The sequence below is a fragment of the Metopolophium dirhodum genome, chromosome 1 (assembly GCF_019925205.1).
Source record: "Metopolophium dirhodum isolate CAU chromosome 1, ASM1992520v1, whole genome shotgun sequence".
Classification (NCBI taxonomy): Eukaryota; Metazoa; Arthropoda; class Insecta; order Hemiptera; family Aphididae; genus Metopolophium; species Metopolophium dirhodum.
In genome coordinates this window covers 74,010,819-74,020,053 of record NC_083560.1, presented here as the reverse complement: position 1 = coordinate 74,020,053, position 9,235 = coordinate 74,010,819, and positions in this window count along the sequence as shown.

Here is a 9,235-nt window from a genome sequence, read left to right as displayed (position 1 = left end):
ATGAAATTAAAACAGAGATAATTGAAAATTAACTGTACACCCAATGCTATTTATATTGAAGCTCAAATTAATAATATTACCTTACCAATAACAATTAACACGGGGGCAAACATATTTGTATTAGACAGGAACTACTTCCCAGTAATTTATTATAAGTGTTATAGTTTGTTTTTCAGTAATACAATAAATAAGTTATTTTAAAATAGCTTGGTACCTAGTTCATTATTAATTTTATAGACGTTAGAAACATTTCATTTAATAAATAACCTACAGTTATCAAATCAAAACCTAACATTTGATTTATTAAAAAAATGCATTTTTTAATTTAAAATTACTTATCAAATTGATTAAAACATATTATGCTGTAAGATAAGTGTTTACTAACTATTTATATATAATTCATAAATAATGTTTATATTACCTACCTACCTATATGAAAGCAAACATGTCACAAACAATGCTTTATCACTAATCAGATAATAAAACAAACAATTGAAAAATAGAAATATTTTGCCCCTCCTCCCTGACAATTATTACACAGATATTTTCAATGATAGGAGTTACCTACATTAAAATATCAAATATATTAAAACCTTTTTCAAAATGCAAAAATTTGCAAAAATTGCATATACCTATTATTCGATGTACGTAAAAAAATATCAAGGGATTCAGAACACGGCAAAAATTCCAGGTTTCATATAGCAAAATCGTTCTTATTCGGATCCACAGGATTTCGGTCTAGACATATGAGGTGGTGGACATAGTTTTTGTGGTTGCGACAGCGCTTATAACAGGGTGCCCCACTGCAGGTGCATAATTTATTGACAGGGCCGTAATCACTGCAAAGACTGCAACCAGACAAAAATATTCGAAAAAATTCACTTTGACCTAAATGCGGTAAATGTCTTATAAGCCGACACGCGTTTTTTCTGTCAGTTACGAGTTAACATCCCCGGACCAATTTGTTTCCACGAATTTTATCAATGAGCGGTGGCGAAAAATCTATTTATATACTTACGTAGTTAAGCGTCCCTTGCACGATAAATATTCGATATTGACATAATTGACCGTGTTTGGTTATAATATTGAAGGTAGGTACCTAGTCACTTCAATTATACTGAAAATATCAAAACCGTTTTGATATATTTTACTGACGGGTAATGATATCATCAATAATATTGATCGTGTATGATAATGGTCCGTTTTACGCGTAATAAATCTTTCAATTTCTTTTGTTTTGGTGTGTTTTTAGGAAAGTGGTATCATGATTAAAACATATTTTTACGATCACGACAGCACTGATGAGCAATTTGTCTTATTTCTGACCACGGTAACCAGAAAATACCGCGGTAACGGATCGGAGTATGGCGCGTCTAGACACCGCGTCGTCTTCACCGCCGCCGACGCCATTTTAATTTATTGTTCGTCGTTACGTACACTTCCCGCGAAGATTATTTTGTCAGCGAATAGATCAGTCAAAGCAAAACGATCATAAATCGTTGGAATGGCGACGGCAGACGGCGAGCAAAAAGACGACAGCTGCCCCGCGGTAGACGTACAGGTAAAACTTAAGAGATAATCGGTTTGTGCTGTATACTTCCCGGCTCCCATAGTCCCATAACGCCTAAAGGGTAGAGTGACTAAATTCCGATCGCCTGCTCGAATTTACGATGCATTTACGCGTTGTATTGTGTGCCGGAGCCTGTTACGAAAAAGGAATGTATATAGTTTATCTGTACGAACGTTATTAAAATGTCCATTTATGGGAACACATTACGGCAGCGACGTGTCTTATCGCGTAATTGCGGAAATAGTTTTGTTTTTCTCATTTCTTAACGTGATAGGTATCTATAGTTAATAACAAATCATAATATAACATTTCGGTTTTGTTATAGGAAAGCTGTAGCATAGACGGACTTCACAAGTTATACAAGCTGCTCAATTCGATGAGTGCTAATCTGGACCAACTCGCCGAAAACTGTTGTAGCGTTAATGGTGAGAATTTACTACGGTGTCTACGATACATGCTTATAGGATAGTTGTGGTAAAGGACAGATGGTAAACGGGTAAACAAAAGTGGTATAATATATATAGCCATTTAGGTACTCAACATGGTTAAAAGTCATATCCTCGAAAAATTACGTCTTATTAGTATTTATATAAGTACCTACCTACATAGGCGCAAATTGACTACATTTTTTGGGGGGACTCAAGCCCCCCTCTATTTGCGCCAAGCCTACCTATGAAGTTAGTATAATAGGTTACTTGGTTATGTGAACGCTTTTGGCCGACATTAAAATATATATAATACACATTATACTAAGTACTGCCCCTGACTTGAAACTTTGCGCACGCCTATGATACTAAGACACAAGGGCCGCTCTTAGGAGAGATGTCTTGTGGGGCCCATTACGGGCTCGGCACTTGGGAGTCAAACTTTTTTTTGACTATGAATTGCAGAAAAAGTAATATTATAATATGATAAACCTAATGTAATATAATTTATATTTTTTGGTGGACATTTTTTTTCGATCAAGGTAGACACACTTTTAAAAGAATCTTGTATTACATTTTCAAATCTTAGATATAAAAAAATTAAATGAATTTAACACTCAATATAATTTCCAAATTTTCGTGATTTTTACGAATTTTATCAAAATTCTGACTTTAAACGCTCGTAAAACACTACTGTGGATTTACGCTAAACTTTTTTTTTATTTCTACTTACAATAACTTACGAGGAATCTTTTATTACATTTTCAAGTTTTTTGACCCAGCATAAATTTTTTTATCGACATTTTATAACAATTATAATAATCGAAAATTATATATACCTATAGCTATATATATACCTATACCTCAACATGAATCAAAATAGTTTTATGGTGTATAGAAAATACTAATATAAACATTCAATGAAAATGTTAAGTATCAATGGTAATTTTTTTCAGAGTAAACCAAAAACCAAAATCGATTTTGTCGAAAACCGATTTTACGTAAATATCCCCGTATGTTCTTATTTTAGATTCTGAGCGATTCTGAATGTATTGATTTTACAATGATGTGTGTTTTTTTTTATTTAATTTTTTTTTTGTGTCTGTCATTACCTTTTAGGACAGTAAAAGTGCTTGGATTTTCTTCAACAGTAACTTTTCTGATAGGAAAGTGAATCTAGTTGGTACTTTGGGGGGTCAAAAGTAAAAATTTCTCAGTAGTTTCAAAAGCGACGTGAAAAACAAAAGAAAAATTAAGGAAAAACGGGAATTTTTACGCAAAATCTGTTTTCGAGAAAATCGATTTTGGTTTTTGGTGTAACTCTAAAACAAATGACCGTAGGGACATGAAATTTTGACTGAATGTTTATATTAGCATTTTCTATACACCATAAAATTTTGAAAATATTTTGACTCTTTTTGAGTTGTTTACGGTCATTGTCAGTTTTCAATTTTTTTAGTTTATTTTTCTATAAATATCAATAAAATTTTATCTGTTGAGTAAAAAAGCTTGAAAATTTAATAGAAGGCTCCTAGGCTATTGTTTCAAAGGCAGATGAAAAAATTAAAAATCCTTAGTCACAGTTTTTATTTATAAGCATTTAAACTTCAAATTTTGACAAAATACGGAAAAATCACAAAAATTAGTAAATTATTTTGAGTTGAGAATTCACAAATATTTTTCTTTTTAAATCTAAGATTTGAAAATGTAATATAAGATTACTCATAAGTTTGTCTACCTTTATCAAAAAAAAAATGTCTACAAGAAACTTAAATTAAATTTTTACGAGCGTCTGAAATTTATATTTTTACAACATTTGATATTCACTCGATTTCTCATGTAACAATTTTCTTATTTTATTGTAATTAAAAAACGAATGGCAGTAGATACTTTAAAACTTCACTGAATGTTTATATTAGCATTTTCTATACACCATAAAATTTTGAAAATATTTTGACTCTTTTTGAGCTGTTTACGGACATTGTCAGTTTTCAATTTTTTTAGTTTTTTTTTCTATAAATATCAATAAAATTATATTTGTTGGGTAAAAAATCATGAAAATTTAATATAAGGCTCCTGATATATCGTTCTAATAGCAGTTGAAAAATATTAAAAATACATATGCACAATTTTTTTTTATAAGCATTTAAAGTTCAAATTTTGACAACATTTATCAAATTTATAATTTATTAATTATTTTGTAGTTAAAAATGTATAAAATGTTTAACTTTTATGGCTAAGGATTGAAAATTTAAAACAAGGCTCCACGTAAATAGGTTATATATAAATTACTTTATTCACAATAATATCATCAAATATACTTAGGTATATCATAGGCTCCCATCATAGGCTGACTGACCGTTTTCGCTCAGAATCGTTTTTCTTATACAATGATATTATATCATTAAATTCAAATTTAACACCATCCATTACGGTGACCCACTTGTAACCTACAGTACAGCAGAGCGACATCTAATTATCCACCTTTTTTTTTTTTGTTTTCCTGGTGTTTATGGAAACTACTGTGAATTATAACTTCCCCATTGCCTTATTACTAGATTCATTTTCCCACTGTAAAATAGCTGTAATTTGAAGCATTATTTCGACAACTTATCATGTACCTATATAAACACAAAAAACACACATTATTGTAAAATCATTACATTAATCGGTCCGCTCAAAAACTAAAATTATAATTATTATAATAAAAAGTTCTATTTATATTTAAGTATTTAGGTAGAGAGTGAATGTTAGGAGGGCCTCGCAATGATATTTTGCCCCAGACTTATGAGTCTATTAAGTTCGTATAAATCAACATACATTTTTAATTGTCAACCCTATAATTTGGCCCAGGGTGCACGCGTGGGGGGCATCCCCGCCACTATTTTAGTTAATTTTAATTGTTTTGTTACTTGTAAAAAAAAAAAATACTATTTGCTATATTATCAAAGATATTTTACTTTCCCCCCTTCAGATTTATATTTTTGAGGGCACCTGCGAAGTGAAAAATGTAAATATATTAAATATAGTGGTGTAGGTATAGGTTTATCTCGGTTTTAGTTCACGGGCAAATCGGCGTCGGTGTACCTCTTTGTGAACCAATTTGACCGGGATGAAGAATTCACCTGTGGGCTGCGGCGGATTGGATAAAGCACGTCTTGGTATATATCAAATGTGGTTCAAACACTTCAAACTACTCTCTCTAAAATGTCCTGATATTAGAACTATTTGAAATTTCACAAAATCGGTCATATGGTTTTTGAGTATATAAGTACCTATAAACGCGATGATTTGATACATGCTTTTACCTCGAGTAACCACTGACCACCATTTATAAACAAAAATAAATGTTTTGATTTCCATCATGAATCTCAAAATCCATGTGTGAGCACCTCTTTAAAATATGAATAATTGTTGAAAATCCTTTTTAGTGCAGCACACATGGTGGTACGAAGGTACCATGAAAATTATAAGTCTCCAGCTATCATAGTTTAGGCTCTAAATTAAACAGTCAGTCAAAAAAATACTTCCAGATTTTCCTAAATTTTACAATTTTTCTATCAACTGGGGTGATACCAACAAACATCATTTCATTTTTATTTATTTTCTATAGATATAGATATATTATTTTCGGCAATCCAATTAAATTGTTTAAGACGTATTATATATTAAAACCTTACCAAAGAGGCTGAGACTTAAACTCGGCCAACCCATCAGTGAAAACTGTAGAGTGTAAGGTACTATACAATCCGTTGAGTATTTTTCGAGATATGCGCGTACATACAAAAAAGGGCTTCTATTTTTAAATTGTATACATAGATATAGATACAGTTAATAAATATATGCTATTTCAATTTCAGATAGAATAAATCAACTGGAAATGGAATGTATAGATTTATTACAACCCATAGGTGATATTATTTCTTTAGAAAGAGAACTAAAACGATTAAGCGAAGCTGAAACAAATTATATGAAACTTTTAAAAAATAATGAAAATAATATTAATCCACAAGAACCCATTTAATTTAAATAACACCTATTATAACTTTTGAATTAATCATGCATAAGTTAAATTAAGTTTTCAGTTTATATTAATAATTAGTAAATCACTAAAAGTTAATAAAGATTAATTATATTTTAAGAATTAAGTACGTTTGATCAGACTACAAGTGGATTTCATATACATACTGTATCTACTGTATCTTTATTCACTTTGTAATTTCATGCCTATTCCATAGATTCAAACGATATGTTTCACGGATATATGGAATATCGAATTTCAAGTCGACATTAAGTAATTGTAATATTTAAGCTTACAAAGCCTACAGTATTGCTATCATTCAGAAAATAATATGTAATTATTTTATAAAAACATTCTAGTAACATATTAGAAATAAATTAATTTTATATTTCAAGGAAATGTAATAGTTCTAGAGACTAGAATATTATAGTATAATATCATGATTTAAATTAAAAACAGAAAGTGTTTCGTACGATCTACAGAAATATATCTGTTGAATTCAAATATTTTTTAGGGAAACAAAATCAAAGTAATCAGACAATGTTAACTAACTAATAAAGTTGTCAAAACATTAAGTAAGTTGTCATAAAATTCGTATGATGAATTTTATATTACTATAAATTTATTGACATGTGCATGAGCGTACGAGAGTGGTAGCCACATGAATTTCACTCACTCTAATAATCATTTACAAATTACAACTAACAACGTGATTATATTGCCTAAATGTAGCCCCTTAAATAATAGCCGTAGCGAGGCCCCTAACTATAAATTACTAGTAGCCAGTAGGTAACGTCAACAATTACAATAATAATAAATTCTGTATTTGATAAAATAAACATTGGATGTTCTAAATATGTATACTATTTATTATATAAATTAATATGTAAGCAAATATCATATTATTATACGCACATATTCATTTTTAGAACATAATACGCATATATTAGTAATAACAATAATAATAATAATAATAATAATAACGTTCATTGTTGTTCGAACGTCCAGCTTTCAGCTTCGATATTTCAATTTTTAGACTTTTCACGGTTATTGTTACAAATTACTGTGATTGGCGATTTTATTGCAATTTCTGTACCTATAATACACTAAATGGTAAATACTATTAGTTATTACTAGAGAATAGAGATAGATTATTGATGAATTTTGCAGTTTTTTCATGGTCTCGTACATTTTCTTATTTGCTTGGCGTGTGCCTGGTCATATAGGGAGTAAGGATCCGTAAAATTATTTATCGATATATTTAATCGTACGCAATTTTTCTTTGCAAATCCTAGATGCTTGCCTTTTATAATGTGAGCAGGGCACTATAATAGTACAAGTGACAAGTCATAAGTAAGGAGGAGGTTTTTTGGTTTAAAAAGTTAAGTTAGGTTTTATATCTCCTTAAAAACAATTGTTTTGGACGAGGCTCCGCTGTCAGGTTCAGCCAACATGAAAATGTTACATTCAAAAATATGTATGATTAATAATATACTACTACTATACGTCTACTTATAACTATATATAAATGCAAAACAATGATGAAGATTGGATATTTACTTTTGAAAGTTTACTTGAATAATATTATGCTTACAGCTTATGGATTTGTCTTCAAAGTTAAAATGCTATAGGTACCTAATATAAATATAATTTTGGTTTTAATAATTTAGTTTCTGTGTAATTAATAATTATTATTTATTATTTTGCAGTTTCAAATATTTCAATAATAACATAGTTTATTATTAAACGAAAGATTCCACTCGCCAGACTTCTACAGAGAGTTTTTTTAAGCATGCTCATCCTATTTTTTGTACTTAAATTGTACATATTATATTCAAATTCTGATTTTTAGAATTTTTAAATAAGCTTGAAGATTTTTGAATAATTTAGATTTTTGATATCATTAAAGGATGATGTTGTTACAATGCAAACTTCTGTTTTTCAAATAAGAATTCTCTTTTTTTATTTTTTATTATTCAGAAGATATTTTTTTTTTTTAGAACTTTGAAGCATCTAAATCAAAATTCGAACTAGTAGTTTTTTTTTAGTTATATAACTTTGTGTACTCAAGATAATACGTATATGGAAATTGGCTAAGTAGATTTTGGGGGCTTAGATAATTTGAAAATGTTAGTAGTAAGTACTAATTACCATTGATCTATCATGATAAATAATTTGTAAAAAATATTAAGTAAGTATACTGAATAGAGGTATAGTATAGTGAATAGAGGTACTACTATATCTAATATTAGGTACTTATAGTTTTTTATTGTAAAACCATATTTAAGGATTATCATCTTTACTAATTACTATACACATTTAAATAATTCAACAACTACTTATTGGAAATTTGATTTAGATACATCTACATTTACAAGAATATCATCTGCTAAATAATTTGCTGTAAAAAAGAAGATTCTCATTTGAAAAATAGAAGTTTGTATAGTCACAGAACAAAGGACTCTTTAATAGTTGTACAAAAAATATCAGGAATTTTAGTCTTTAGGTATACTTAAAAATTCTAAAAATCAGAATTTAAATAAATGTATTTTTAAAGGAAAAAAGGTGGTGAGCAATTTTTTACCAAAATATCAAGTAAATTTTGTATTTCATTATAAAGCCCATCAAAATATTTTGATATTTTAGCTATAAATGCATTTTTTTGTTATAAAAGGTGATTTTTTTTATATTTGTAGGTAATTTTTTCATATTATAGGTAATTTTTTATAGTTTTGTACAACGTGGAACATTTTTCTCGAGTTTTAGATTTTAAAGATTAAAGATTTTAGATTATAAATATGTGTTACCTATATAATAATGTATTATATACACTTTTATAATTAAATACATTTTAGTTTAATAGATAATTAGATAAAATCACAATGATTTTCAATTAAATATAAACAAATAGGTACATTAATATAAAATATATATAACCTATTTTCATTTCCATAATATTTAGCACTGAATTTAAATATAATATTTGGTATTTTGATGTCTTTTTCAAGAAACTGAAATGAAATGTAATTGGGAAAAATTTCGAATATTTCTGGATGAATATAAATCCATATTCACTTACATTTTACATAATAGTAATGTGAGTAGGGGAAGTACTCCGAAGTAGGCAGTTGAACTAGTATTTTAACTAGTATTAGTTTGGTATTTATGTTTATGTTTATAATTTTGATAATTAGTGCAATTTGAATAATAAAAGTCAGT